The sequence below is a fragment of the Cricetulus griseus genome, chromosome 4 (genome assembly GCF_003668045.3).
Source record: "Cricetulus griseus strain 17A/GY chromosome 4, alternate assembly CriGri-PICRH-1.0, whole genome shotgun sequence".
Taxonomy (NCBI): domain Eukaryota; kingdom Metazoa; phylum Chordata; class Mammalia; order Rodentia; family Cricetidae; genus Cricetulus; species Cricetulus griseus.
In genome coordinates, this window is record NC_048597.1 from 66,424,435 (window position 1) to 66,438,645 (window position 14,211).

Genomic DNA, 14,211 nt, shown 5'->3' on the forward strand with positions numbered 1-14,211 from the left:
ACACTGAAAGTGTCTGGGGCAGTCTTCCCTTTGACTGACAGCATTCATTTACAATGGCAAGAGGACAATCTTACCTTCATCTAAAATGGGCAGCAGGGTCTGGCCAGATCTACCACAGCGGTATCTATCCTAGCAAACATACATGGACATGTGAATTGATAAAAGAGGGAGAGAGAAATTCAGGATAGCAAGACTAATCCTCTACACTAGGAGAACAATTAAGAAAATAGAACCAGTACAAGACATATTAGGTAAGTCTTTAAAATGAAGTTTATAAAGAATATTTAATATCCTGGAGATATGCCTGATAAAATGTGAGGCAAAATGTGAAGTTATATATTAAAAAAATATTTCCATTATGTAAAGCAGTTGTGAAAGAAGGAGGAAATATGTTCAAATGTTAACTGTATTCATTTCTAAGATGATGGATGCTTGCTGGCTTATTTTTAATCTTTTTAAAAGTCTCCCTAATTGTACATAACACATACGTACTTTGCAATTAACATTGTATTATAGTTTGTATATTATATTGCAAATTGTGTTTGCTAATATGACCTGTTTTCAAAGACAAATGCTCTGTCTGGGTTAAAAAGATTGAATAAAGAAAATGACATGGTCTCAGGATGGAGCTGGTACAGCGGGCCCGCCTACCACATCAGGGCCCTTTGTCCGTGATCCAGTACTGCAACATCAATAAATAAATCTAACAAAACAAAAAATTGGGGGATTACACCCACCTTAAAAAGTGAGATTATTGCTGGATCTTTTGGTACATGCCTTTAATCCCAGCACTAAGAAGGCAGAGGCAGGCCGATCTCTGAGTTCGAGGCCAGCCTGGTCTACAGGGCAAGTTCCAGGCCAGAACAGTAGTTTCTCTGTCTATCCAGGTCAAATCTGTGTCTGCTCTCTCACACTCTGCTCTGCTGTCGTTAACACCTTTATGGGAAGTAAAGTTGTCTTTGCCCATTGCACCTGAGCCCCGTTACCTCTTGTCACTCACCCCCTCCAGAACTACTTGAGGCTCTCTCCTGCTCAAAGAGGGCTGCAGATCTTCCAGCTCTTCAGTACATGGCGCCTGTCCAGCATTCCTTCCACTGCCTGCCCTACTACTCCAGTCCAGTCCTCCTGGTCCAGCAGACAGTTCCTCATTGGTTCACACATGTTCCATGGGCTGGAAATAAATGTTCCTTTGCTAAAATAGAACGATGGGATCTTGTCCAACTTGTGCTCAAAGATATGATTTTCTCAATCTTAAATTTTCCCCGTCAATTTTTGTTAAACCTTTGGCACCCGCAGCTTTGCCTATCTCCTGTGAGAACTCACAGATGGCCAATCGAATGAACAAGTCCTGAGTGAATAACCACAGAAAGCTCCAGGGACAGCCCAACACATGTCCTCCCATGGCTTGTACATTTCACAGACATTTGCTCATGGCTGTGGCTTTTTAGGCACTTCTACATTCCCAATTTCTATTAGTTCAGTTGTTCTTGGTTTGTGTAATATCTGCTGCATACTTTCGTGATGTTCAATCTTTTTTTTGTTTTGTTTTGTTTTGTTTTGTTTTTCGAGACAGGGTTTCTCTGTGGCTTTGGAGGCTGTCCTGGAACTAGCTCTTGTAGACCAGGCTGGTCTTGAACTCACAGAGATCCGCCTGCCTCTGCCTACTGAGTTCTGGGATTAAAGGCATGCGCCACCCCCCCACCCCACCCCCAGCATGGTGATGTTCAATCTTATTTGCATGCGTGTGTCTGTGTGAATGGATAGCATGTATGTTTGGGTGCCTGCCTGCAGAGGCCAGAAGAGAGTATTAGATTCCCCTGGGGCTGGAGTTACAGGTGGCTGTGAGCTGCCTGCTGTGGGTGTTGGGAACTGAACTCCGATCCTCTGGAAGAACAGCAAGTGTTCTTAACCTCTGAGTCATCCCTCCAGCCCTCAGTGATAATTGAAGAAACAAAAACCAAAAATAAATAAATAAATAAATAAATAAATAAATTAAATTAAATAAAAAAAATACCATGATTATCCACTTAAAAGTCATGATTGCTGTGAGCCAAAGCACTGCCAACAACCATGGCAGACACTCCAACCCTCCCCGCTTCCTCCAGACATGAGTCTGTGGAGCTATTACCATATTGCCATATGGATTACCTACTTACTTACCATTCACATTTACAAGGTGTACACATAAGTGTAAGTGAATGCTATCCACATTCTAGCCAGGAATGCGTGGGCCAGAACAGGTAAAACATGGATCTTGTAATGAAAAACTACATCTTGTCATTAAAAGCAGCTTAGCGTGGAGGGAGGAAGAGGAAGACCATATTTAGCTTTTCTATCCTATCATGACACTGGTAAGCTCTGTCAGAGCAGGCCCCGAGGTAGGCGAGCCTCCACACTCCAAGTAAACATTCCTAAGAGGAGAAGTCCAGATGAAACTCAGATAAATATAGAGAGTAATTAGGCTATGAAAGGAGCACAGAAAGTGGGGGTAGAGCCAGAAGGGATTCCAGTTAGGGGGTGCATGAAATTCTCCCAACTGGAATGTTCCTCAATGGGCAGGTAGAACAGAACACCTGCCCAGAAAGGCGTATGTTAAACATTTAAGTCCACAAAGGACGGCTAGCTGCCCCTTTCTCAGGCATGGTGTTTTGCTGCAGCATAGATCGCTTGTTTATTTGCAGTCAGATATTTTTAGGGGAGCCACCAGCTTACAAATAATAACACAGAGACTTATTATTTATTATGAAAGCTCGGCCTTAGCTTAGGCTTGTCCCACTAGCTAATTTAGTTAATTTAAATTAACCTGCTTTTGTTAATCTACATTTTAACCATGTAACTTTTTACCTTTCTTTCATTCTCTATGTCCAATTCCCTTTATGTCACGTGGATGTCTCCCCTTCACCTAGATTCCTCCTCTTCTTTCTTTCTCTCCCTGGAAATCCTGCCTATAACTCCTGTCTAGCTATTGGCCGTTCCGCTTTTTATTACTCCAGCCACAGCTGTACATTTTCACACAGTGTACAAATATCCCATAATATTTACTCATAAAGTCATTCAATCTTTGGTGACCACCTACAAAGTACTGCATGGTGGAGTTGCAAGGTTCAGACAAAACTTTAAGAGGGTCTTTATTAGAGGAATTTGTAACCTGAACACCATGGCTTTACCCTGTGCTCTGATCAGGAACATGTCAAAGGATGCAGTCGGAGCCGGTTCTGGTTTTTGATGATGCTTTTACCTAGGAAATGTAGCCTATCACTTCAAAATGTGAACGATCCTCCTTCCAATGACCATACAAGAGATCTGATGTCCTGTCCTCCAAACTCTCATTCTAGCCCTGTCTCAGCCATGGACCTCCTAGTTCTAATATAAATATCTCTACTATCTAGTATCCTACTAGGTAGACATGTAGGCGCAATCAGTTGGCAGTCTTGAGACATACCGACTGTTGCCCAGCTTGTGTGTGCTTATGTGTGCTATGCCCTCCTCATGGAAAGCCCTTTCTGCCTTGCTCTGTACAGTAAAGTTCTAGGAATCAAGCAACTCCAGTGCCAGCCCATGTGCCAGCTGTCTCCGGAGTCTTTCTTGACCCTCACAGGAAGTATTTCATGTGCAATACCAGAACCCATCTCCACGCCTCTCTTATGATACCTGTGGCCAACATACAATAGCTATTTGTTCCTGTGCCTTTCTCCCACCTACTAGCAGACTGTTAGCTCTTCTCAGACAAGCCCCAGGCTGAGGATGCCAGCTCAACAGATGTTAATGTGAGTGGAAATGACATTTACTGCTCTATAAACGCCCATGCCTTACCTTAGGGAGGACTTGTTATAGTGATGGCCTCCTCTGACAGAGGAGGGACCATCAACCTGCCATGGCCACCTACTGCTGGAGCTCTATAGACAGTACGGGAAGAGGGCCAGGGGACATGAATACAGCACAGTAAAATATAACAGGTTTGTAACAGTTCCATTGTGTAAATTTAAGTGTGGTTGTCTGTACAACAGAACATACTCACAATAGTATAGAATAAATTGTTAGTAGTGGGCGATTTGGGAAAACTGAATACAGGCAAGGTGGTAACATGGGGGCTTTTATTTCCATTTTATGTCTTTTTTATGATAAAATTTTTGTCAGGAGTCCCTATCATTTCAAAGAGATAAGAAATGAGAATGAATCCTGTAAATAGACTTTAAATAAACCAATTAAAACTAGGTTTTTGTTTTTGTTAACCAAAACATATATGCTAGAGTCTCACCAGAATGTGCGTAACAACTACCTGTATGTCCATTAACAGTAAGATGATTAGAGCAACTGCAAGCTATTTATACAATGGAATATTACATTACAAAGAAGATGAACAAAGCACAACTACAAATTGGTGACTCTCCTAGACACCACGCGAAGAAGCCAGACATAAAAATACGTGCTGGGGCTCTTTTTTTTTTTTTTTTTTGTGGTACCTCCTAGGCTGTCGGCTATGTGAAGATGAAGCTGACTATCTCCTTCCCCACCACCAACTTCCAGAAACTCATTGAAGTGGACGACGAAGGCAAGCTTTGTGCATTCTCTGAGAAGCACACGGCCACAGAAGTAGCTGCTGATGCTCTGGCTGAAGAGTGGAAGGGTTATGTGATCCAAATTAGTGGCGGGAATGACAAACAAGGTTTTCCCATGAAGCAAGGCGTTTTGACCCATGACAGAATTGAGTAAGGGGCATTCTTGCTATAGACCAAGGAGAACAGGAGAGAGAAGTGCAAGTCTGTTCGAGGATGCATCGTGGACGTCAATCTGAGTGTTCTCAACTTGGTTATTGTGAAAGAAAAAAAAAAGAAAGAAAGTAAGAAAGAAAGAAAGAAAAAGAAAAGGAAAAAGGAGAGAAGGATATTCCTGGACTGACAGATACTACTTACTGTTCCTAGTTGGTTGGGACCTAAAAGAACTAGCAGAATCAGAAAGCTTTTTAGTCTCTCTCAAGAAGACGATGTCCACCAATATGTTGTGAGAAAACCTTAAAACAAAGAAGGTAAGAAGCCCAGGACCAGAGTGCCCAAGATTCAGCATCTTGTTATTCCACATGTCCTGCAACACAAACGTGTGTTGCTCTGAAGAAACAACGAACAAAGAAAAACGAGGAGGCTGCAGAATATGCTAAACTTTGGGCCAAGAGAATGAAGGAAGCCAAAATTGTCAGGAACAGATCGCCAAGAGACATAGGCTGTCCTTGCTGAGAGCTTCTACTTGTAAGTCTGAGTCCAATCAAAAATAAGTCTTTAAGGGTAACAATAATCATGCACTGAAAAAAAATATGGGCTGGGTGATTCTGTTTATATGAAGTATAAAAATATATAAAACTGATCTATAAAACTTTAGAAGCTAAGAACGTGGCTACTGAGGCAGTGGGAAGGCAGGAAGAGGGTTTGTTGCCTGGTGGTGGGGAGGCTTTCTGTTGGGGCTAGGAGGTTAACTGGTGAAGTCTTGTGTCTTAGTCTGCTGTCCTGGTTGGTTTTTTGTTAACACAACCCAATCTAGAGTTATCTAGGAGGAAGAACCTCAACTGAGAGAATGTCCCCTTCTTATTGTCTGTAGGCAAGTTGATAGACATTTTCTTAATTAATCATTGATGTGGGAGGGCTTAGCCCACTGATGGTGGTGCCATTGTTGTGGAATACTTTTCGTACATTGTGAAGATGTGTTGGTCCCATTGGCTTAATAAAGAGCTAAATGGCCAACAGCTAAGCAGGAAGAGGTTAGGCGGGCTTTGCAGACAGGGAGAAAGTGCTGCAATGAAGAAGGGTGGAGTCATGAGGAGACTCCAGGAAGAGCAAGATGAACATGCTATGCTGAGGAAAGGTGCCAAGCCACATGGTAGAATGCAGATAAGAAATATGGGTTAATTTAAGTTGTAAGAGCTAGTTAGTAACAAGTCTCAGCTATTTATAACTAATAATTAGGCTCTGTGTGATCATTTGGGCGATGGCTAGGCGGGACAGAAAAATATGCCTACATGCCATTCCTGGACAGTTGATTCTGAGTGGTATAAGAAAGCAGGCTGAGCAAGCCAGGGGGCCAAGCCAGTATGCCAGGTTCCTCTTTGGCCTCTGCTTCAGTTCTTGCCTTGAGTTCCTACCTTGGCTTCCCTCAGTAGACTGTGACTCAGGATTTGTAAGTCAATTAATTGCTTTCCTCCCTGTATTGATTTTGATCATAGTGTTTTATCACAGCAATAGGAACCTAACTAAGACATCTGGACAAAGCAAACACAGAGGTCCCTACTTTGTGGAAACTTATTTAGTCCACAGTTAACAATCCATGCACTTTCCTGTATATGCTATACCTAATAAAAAGTATATAGGTCTGATGGGGGAGGTCCTTCTGTGTATATGTTTGCCTAATTGGTTGATAAATAAAGTGCTGTTGGCCAATAGGGAAGCAAAATAGGTGGGACTAGGAATTGAGAAGGATTCTGGGAAATGTAAAGAGAAGTCTTGTGATCCAGGCAGGAAATGACATAGCAGACAGACTCAGAATATAAGCAGGGACAAGCAGGAAATCGCTCTCTTCCTTCTCCTCTCTTCTTTGTGGAGTCGCTATGTGATCCCGAGAAGAGGATGCATGCGGCTGGCATCCTCCATAAGATAAGTCTTTATAAATATATAGATTAATGGCTATGGTTGATACTTAAGACAGAGCAAGCATATAAGAAATCCTAGTCATTGGCCAGTAGCATTGTAATTAATATAAGACTCTGTATGTTATTTTGGGCGCCCACATGGCAGCAGGGCTCAGGCAGCCTGTCGGAAAGATTTATTGTTATATAGGTCAAATAGGCCAACTCTAAAATCCTAAGCTTTCTCTTCTAAGAGGTTGAAAATCCCCCTTGGAAGTCAGATGCCATCCTTTCAGCCTCCTAGATATCCAGCAATGCCATGCCATGGTGACCAAGATAACTCTGATTCTTCAGGATGCAGTGAAGAATCTGCACCTGGTTCCTGCCATGAGCTAAAGCCAGAGAACAGAGAAGAAGGAACAGGGAACTCAGCACATCTACAATTCTAGACACCAGGCCAGGCCCAGGATGGACTTCTCTAATGTTTTGCCTCTTTAGGCCTGGGCTGACCTCATACTCACAGAGATCTGTCTGCCTTTGCCTGCCAAGTGCTGGGATTAAAGGTGTGTGTGCCATCACACCAGGCTTGGTTTGACTTCTTGATGGGAATGGGGTGTATAGGAAGGACAGGAGCAAGAGGTAAGGAGAGGTTTTCAGGTGGTTTGAGTGAATGCTATCTTCTTCCCAGAGCCAAAGCACACCCAGACAGACATAAACACGATGAGGGAATAAGATATGTATGTATGTGTTTCTAAACACTTACTGTGTGGATGGGGAGTCTACCCCAGGCTAAAAAGACAGGCTGGATATCTTCCCCATGTCAAGTGAAGTAACCAAAGATGGAGCATTCCATCTGGAGATCCACTACCAGTCAGCCATGGTTAATTTCCCCTTTGTCCAACTCAAAATATATACAACCCACTCAGTAAATCTGGCAGAGCCTCAGTGTAGGTGGGTGCTTATAGACCAAGCCAAAAGCCAAAGACCAGCTTGCCTTGCCACCTGCCCTCCAGCTGCCACACTGAAGTGAGCCAGCTCCTCCCATGCCTTAGCCTGTCTTCCAGTAGTAGTGCTGTTGGGAGGCGCCAAAGCCAGACCTTTCATAGCTCCAGGCAGACAAACTGTGAGATACAGGATTCTTGCTTGGGGAATAAAGTCTGCAAAGGCCAGCCTCTGCTAGTCTGAAGCTCACCACCAAGGCATAAAAGGAAGCAAAAAGAGGACTCTAGGTCGGTCAAAATAGATTTTGCCAAGTCCACACATCAAGTTCCTCTACAGAATCACTGGAGTAGGCACAATGGACCCACTCAGAACCCCGGGGATTCTTACCACACCCACCTCGAATTCATTTACGTTTCTAGAGGGATGGGGGTTGCAAGCATGAACTTCCTCCCAAACTTGGCTTGGAGTTTCTTCACTGGCAGATCAGAGGCAGAAAACTAAGGTGGACAAGAGGGGTTGAGTGGCTGGAGAATTCATGTTTTTAACCCCCTATAAATTCTGGTAGCCAATCTAAGGTAGAGATGAGCAGGGAAACTCTAAAGAGAAGAGGCAGGTTCCCCACAAAAAACAAGTAGCCTGAGGGTCCCTCATGTGGGCCAGGCAATTCTTGTGACTCTCAGAGATAGAGCAGGAAACTTGGCATGTGACTGGCTCCACAAGTAGGCAGGTCTGTAGCTGGAGGTGGGGGAGGGGGTCAGGAGAAACTGCAGGGTCACAGGATGCTGCCCTGCAGATCCTGTTTCAAAATGGGTCCTGGTTCCTAAGGTAACGTGAAGCCATTTGTTTGTTTCTTTGTTTGTTTGTTTTTGAGGTTTGGGACTTAAGGAGGACATCCTTCTTCAATCAGAAATCTTAATTGCTCGCGTTCCTCCAGAGTCCCCTGATAGTTGATGTTTCATAAGATCTGAGAGTGGAGCGTTAGCAGGAGACAGGAGGGAGGATGTCTCCGGAAATAAGCCAGGAGAGGGATATGAGCTCCTCCCAGCACCCCAGTCGGAGGGTCTGGAACACACATTCAACCTGACTTCTCAGACATTCAGACGTGTGTGTGTGTGTGTGTGTGTGTGTGTGTGTGTGTGTGTGTGTGTGTATACTCTGTAAATACAATTTCTTTTTCTGATGTGGGTTTCATGGAGGAGTATCCTGCTGGCTTGGGATAATTCAGAAGTCTAGGTGGGGTTTCTGGAGCAAGTTCCCAGAAAACTCCTTTTATTGGAGTGGCAGATGAAGAGCCAGAACCCCACAGGCAAGACTGCAGCATCACAGCAGGGGGCCAGAGAACATGGAACCTGTTCAGGATTTGCATTCCGCTCCGGCTCCAACTCTTACTAGTTACATACCCTTGAAAAAATTCCCCAACCTTATACCTTACTTTCCTCATGTAGAAAATGGGAGAATGATGGCCTACGTACATGTCATGAGATTGATAGAAAGATCAAGCGGTTAATTTAGGCAAAGCCTTTGTGTAGGGCCTGGCTTTTCCAGAGCTGGCTGTTGATTTTAAGCACACAGCTTCTAAGGGACTGGGCTGTACAACCTGGTGATTAATAGCAGGCTCTGGGAAAACCTGTGTGATACACTCTCTGTATTAGTTACTTTTGAGTCGCTGTGACCAAAATAACTCACTGAAGCAACTGAAGGGAGGGAAGATTTACCTTGGCCTTCAGTTTCAGTGAGATCTAGGCTGTCAGAGCAGGAAGGGCAGCTCTGCCATGGCTGACATAGAATACTACCAAGAAACAGTGAGAGTGCCTGGAGCCAGGGACTAGTCTGTAACCTTTAACCCACCCCTACCCCACCCCCACCCCTACCCTCACTGCCACCCCCACCCAGACTACTTCTATCACCTCCTTGCTGCCCTCAAAATAGTGCCACTAGCCAGGGACCACTTGTTCAAGACAGGAGCCACTTAAACTGTAACACTGTGCTGCTCAGTGCTGGCCCTGTGATCTTTTCTGTGCCGGAGGCTTCCTCACCTATAGAAAGTGAGGGGTGATGCTTTTGTGGCACTAAGTGGAGGTTGCCTGGTGGGAAGTTTTTAGTAACTATCTGATTTCACTATTCCCCCGTCCTAAGGAGCCCTGCAGGCTACAGGATTCCTATCTGTTTAAAGAAACATTGACCGTGTAATATTTTCTTTTCTTCCTTCAGGTCTTGGGACACTTATTTCTAAATCTTAGAAAGGGAGACAGAATTCTTGATCTTTCCTTTGAAGCAAATGCCTCCGCACCATTTAGCCCTTGTCTTCAAATCCTTTCTTCCACACTATAGAAGAAGAAAGAAACCTGGAGTTATGTACCTGCACCCCAGGGCTCACACTCACCATAGCACTTCTAATTGGGACAGGAAGCCTGCTGTTAACCCAAAGGGACAACATGACCACTTGTATCACTTTGGATACCAGCTTAAAGCAAGGTTGCTTGCTTTACACTCCAGCTGGCTTTGGCATTTGGGGGGGTACCTGGCAAAAGCAGACCTCTAAAAGGAAGTAAGCCCCAGGCTTGGGGCCCCTCTCATCCCTTTCCCCATCTCCCTTATTGTTTCTGTCAACTGACACTGTAAACTGAATGTGAACAGGAGTCTAGCTTTTCATTGTGACTGAGTTTTGTTACTGCCCAAGGACAAAGGCTAGATTGACACAAAATGAATGTCCCAGGGGGCAGGTCTCTTTTTGTTTTCTCTCCTGGAGGAGAAGGAATGATAATTAGAGCACTTGTTCTACAAATCCCCCTATGTAAATATGTTCTTAAGAGCAAAGATCCAATGTACTAGACAAGGAACTTCTCCAAACTAACCTTAACTCTCGTATCAGCAAAGATAACGAGAGAAAGAGATTGGAGTGGGAACGGATTGGAAAAGCCAGAGAGGAGGAGAACCCATTTTGGCCTCTGGACTCTGTTCAGATGTTGTTGCTGGGTGGCTGGCTTAGCCCAGACACGGGTGGGACTCTGGTGTAGGGGCTCTGGAGTGTGACATCTGGTCTTACCTACTTTCAACAATGGATAGACTAGTGCTGTGCTGTGCCTTAGTTTCTCATTTGTAGAATGGAGATAGTAATAGTTCTCACTGCTTCACTCACTGTGAGGAATCGGATAATCTGTGGAGAACTGTGTGACAATGGGCTCTCCTGGATCTTATTCATTTCTGTAATTTTTCTTTTTCTTTTTCTCACTAGCACAGGGTCTGGCTGCATATTTGGTATGAATTAAATGTTTACTGGATGACCAAATTATTAATTGCCAATAGCTTTAATGCAGCATAATTCTTCGAATAGTATACTCTATCAGCTTTCTTCTGTTCTGTGGTACCAGGCCTATAAGCCTGGACTCCGTGCCTTCTAGGCAAGTTCTCAATGACAAGCTATCTTCCCAAATTATGGTGACTACCCAGGACTGCAATCCCAATATTTAGGAGAAGAGAAAAACAGAGAAATCAAGGCGATGAGCCACATAGTGGGTTTCAGGCCAATCTAGATATAGTCTCAAAAAGCAACAAATAAATGAAGTATGACACACAACGCTCCCCCTTGTCCCAATTAGCCTCTGTTTGTTGCTACTCGACCTATAAATTTCCCATCCTCTTCCCAAAGAGGAATGGAGAGCTTTGGTCTGAGGCAAAGGTCACCAGAGCAACACTCAAGGCATCAAGTGAGGAACGGGAAGGGATCGCTGTTTTCCAGTAGCTTATACAGCAAGCTCCGAGCTTTTGGAGGACTGAGGCCTGAGACAATTAAGCAAAGGGGACTAGGAAACTCTTAGAGAAAGTCAACCAAGAGGAGGTTGCCCTGGGATGAGAACAGGGCGGGATGGCGGCGGGGAGTGGACCAAATGGCAAGAGAGGATCTGGGAAGTAATGTTGGCCCTGCAAGTAGCAGGATCCAAAGCCTCCAGGGACGTCGGAAACAGGCTGGGAGCACTAATAGAATAAGGCAGAATCTCCAGTCACCGAGTAAAATTGGTGCTAAGGGAAGCACAGTGCTCAAGCAGGAAATTAAATATCAAGGAACTGCTCGTTAAAAGTTCAAAGCACCTTCCCACACATCAACTGGTGCCCTCCCGAAGTCTCTGGCAAAACCGATAACTTAGCCCGCTGGGCCTGGGACCAGGTTTCACCCCCAGCATTCAGACTGGTCAAAGATTGTGATCAATCAACACACCAAGTGCCGGCTCTGATACACAAGCAGAGGTGGAAAGACCGAGGACCCTAGAAACCCACACCGCATCTCCCACTGTGGGGGATTCGGCACCCGGCACCCGAGTCCGGTTTAACAGCCATTGCTGAGGCTCTTCTAACTTTGTCATCCAGCTCCTACGCTGGCAGAGAACAGAACTCCCTCACAGGAGCCCTCGCATCCTTGGGAAGAGAGGAGAACCGCCAGTGTCGGTCTCAGGAGCGGGACGAGGAGGTGGAGGGTAGAGGGTTGTTTATTTATTTCCTGGAACACCCTGTTAAGAATCTCAGCGATTGCAGTCAGTGCCCGATCCTTTGGCAAGCAACGCTGCTTCTCCCAGCTCCCAGCTGCACGGGATCTAATTCGCAAATACACCATCTTGCATTCAACACTTAAATGGAAAACAAGCAGCTCGGAAGGGAAGCAATCGGTCTAACTCTGGCCGTACGTTTCAGAGGGATTTGTGCTTCCAAGGCCCTCTACTGGTGCCGTGTGCGGTCCAAGGACCGGATTTCTGGTTGAAGCCTCTAACTTGCAGAGCCCAGAGTCAATTAGCTCGAGTCCGGCCTTAGGCTTTGTCAACAAGAAACATCAACTAAAACCTGGAAGAGCTCAGGTTTTAAAAGGAAGATAAATGCTTAGTCTTTCCACTGGAAACCTGGTTAAAAGAAATTAAGGCCTCTTCTCTTCAAGGTAGCTAAGATTAGAGGGCTCGGTTTCCGTTTTCTGTGTTTCTATGGGCCGAACGCCCAGGCGGGTCAGCGAGTTTCTGTGTGTGGAATGACGAATTCCTCTCGCCTGAGTTCTAAAATGATAACTTAGCTCGCTGCTGCAGCTGCGAACGCCTGGCGCCAAGCGGCCCCGCGCGGGGGTGGCGGGAGGAGCGGCGCAGGCAGAGGCCAGGGGAGAACTTAGCGAGTGGCCCCTTTAAGAGCTTCACTGACTCAGCTCAGCTCCCCCTCAGGTCGCGTTTTTTATGAATGAAAAACGTCCTTACATTCATTATATAAACAAGCCGGTGCTGATTGGTCAATGGCGCTCAGCGCATAAATTATGTAAAACAGACCTCTGAGGGCGTTGAGAGAGAACGACCGTTAGCCAATGGGCACCGCAGTTGGTGGGGCGGCCCAGCTGGATTTGCCTGAAGACAGGGTAAACAAGAGGTGATGGGCAGCCGGGGGGATGGCCGGCGACCAATGAGGATGCGTCTGCTCTGGGCTGCGGGCCAATGGCGGCGGGCGGAGCCGGCGGGGGCCGGGCCAGTGCTGCAGCGGGTTGCAGGGCGGCGCAGAGTCCGGAGGCCGGTGCGCGGAGCGGTCCATATCCCTGATCGCTGCGGCCCAGCCCGCCACCGAGGCGCGCAGGCGGGCGCGCAGAGTGGCCGCTCAGGTGCGGGCTGGTTCCGAGTCTTCAGTCGGGCGTGCCTAGGGTGACTCCCGAAGCTAGTCGCCCCCTCCCCCCGAGGCCCGGTTCGGTTCGGTTCCTGGGAGGCATCGGGCGGGGGCGGCTAGCGGTTCCGGAGCGAGCGGAGAGAGGGTTTCCGTACGTCGCGGAGGAGGCACCCGGGGTGCTGGAGCGGGTGCAGGGAGCGGGGTGCGGGGCGCAGGCTGCGGAGCGAGCGGGATGCAAGAACGGGGTGCGGGGCGCGGAGTTGTGGGGCCCCGAGGGCCCTGGGAGGCTCGCGAGAAGAAATGCTCCGTGACTCTTGGGTGGGAGGGGGGCGGGCATCAGTTTCAGGGGTGCTGCCCCAGAACCCCGAGAGTTAAATGACACCGACATGTGCAGCCTGCGGGTGCGGGATCTGCCCGAACTTCTGCGGGCCGGGCAAGTTACAGACCGGGCAGCGTGCCCCCAGCCCCCCACTCCGTCCTCTGGGGGCTGAGGGTGCCGGGGGGGGCGCCTGAGCTGCGGCCTGCGGGGGAGAGAACCGGTGCCAAACCGGCTGAGAGTGATGCTGGTGCCTCGTGCAGGATTCGGGGTCTGGCTTGCATGGGGTGGGGGACGGTTGAGTAGGGGGCGATGAAGGAAGGCGTTTGGGGTCGGGAGTAAATTAGAGGCTGCTGGTGTCGCCCAGCGCCGCGTTTCATTTTCTGAATGTGGGTGACTTTTATGAATGAAGCAGGTTTCTTTCGTGGACTCCGAGCACCCTGAGGCTTTTTTTTTTTTTTTTTTCGTCTCCGGTTTTTGTGAATGAAGCATTGAGCTTTTTTTTTTTTTTTTCCTCCCTAAAACGCTGGGGTGAGGGGCCTGCGTCGGATGCTAGGCGTGCGTTGGGAGTGGGGGCGGGGGCGCAGCTGAAGTTTTCATGAATGGGAAGGCTGGGAATTGGGTGGAAGTGTGTCTTGTTTTGTGAATGGGGCCCGACGCGAGGGATCCAGTTACAGCCTCTACCTGCGGTGGCGGCCGCGGCTGGTTCTCCCATTCATAA

At 46.9% G+C, this 14,211-nt stretch overlaps 1 protein-coding gene and 1 pseudogene across 2 annotated transcripts in view; both read left to right on the plus strand.

Moving 5' to 3' along the window:
- Positions 1–4,488: 4,488 nt before the first annotated feature.
- On the plus strand, positions 4,489–5,269 carry LOC100756935 (annotated as a pseudogene).
- Positions 5,270–13,046: 7,777 nt separating this feature from the next.
- Positions 13,047–14,211, plus strand: part of Etv5 (ETS variant transcription factor 5) — a 60,599-nt gene continuing 59,434 nt past the window's right edge. The window contains exon 1 of one of the 2 annotated variants that reach the window (XM_027412995.2): positions 13,047–13,172. The gene's annotated coding sequence lies outside the window, so the exon portion shown is untranslated. Of the gene's footprint in view, positions 13,173–13,214; positions 13,326–14,211 lie in introns of those variants that run through there. The other variant, XM_027412996.2, reaches the window with a different exon arrangement.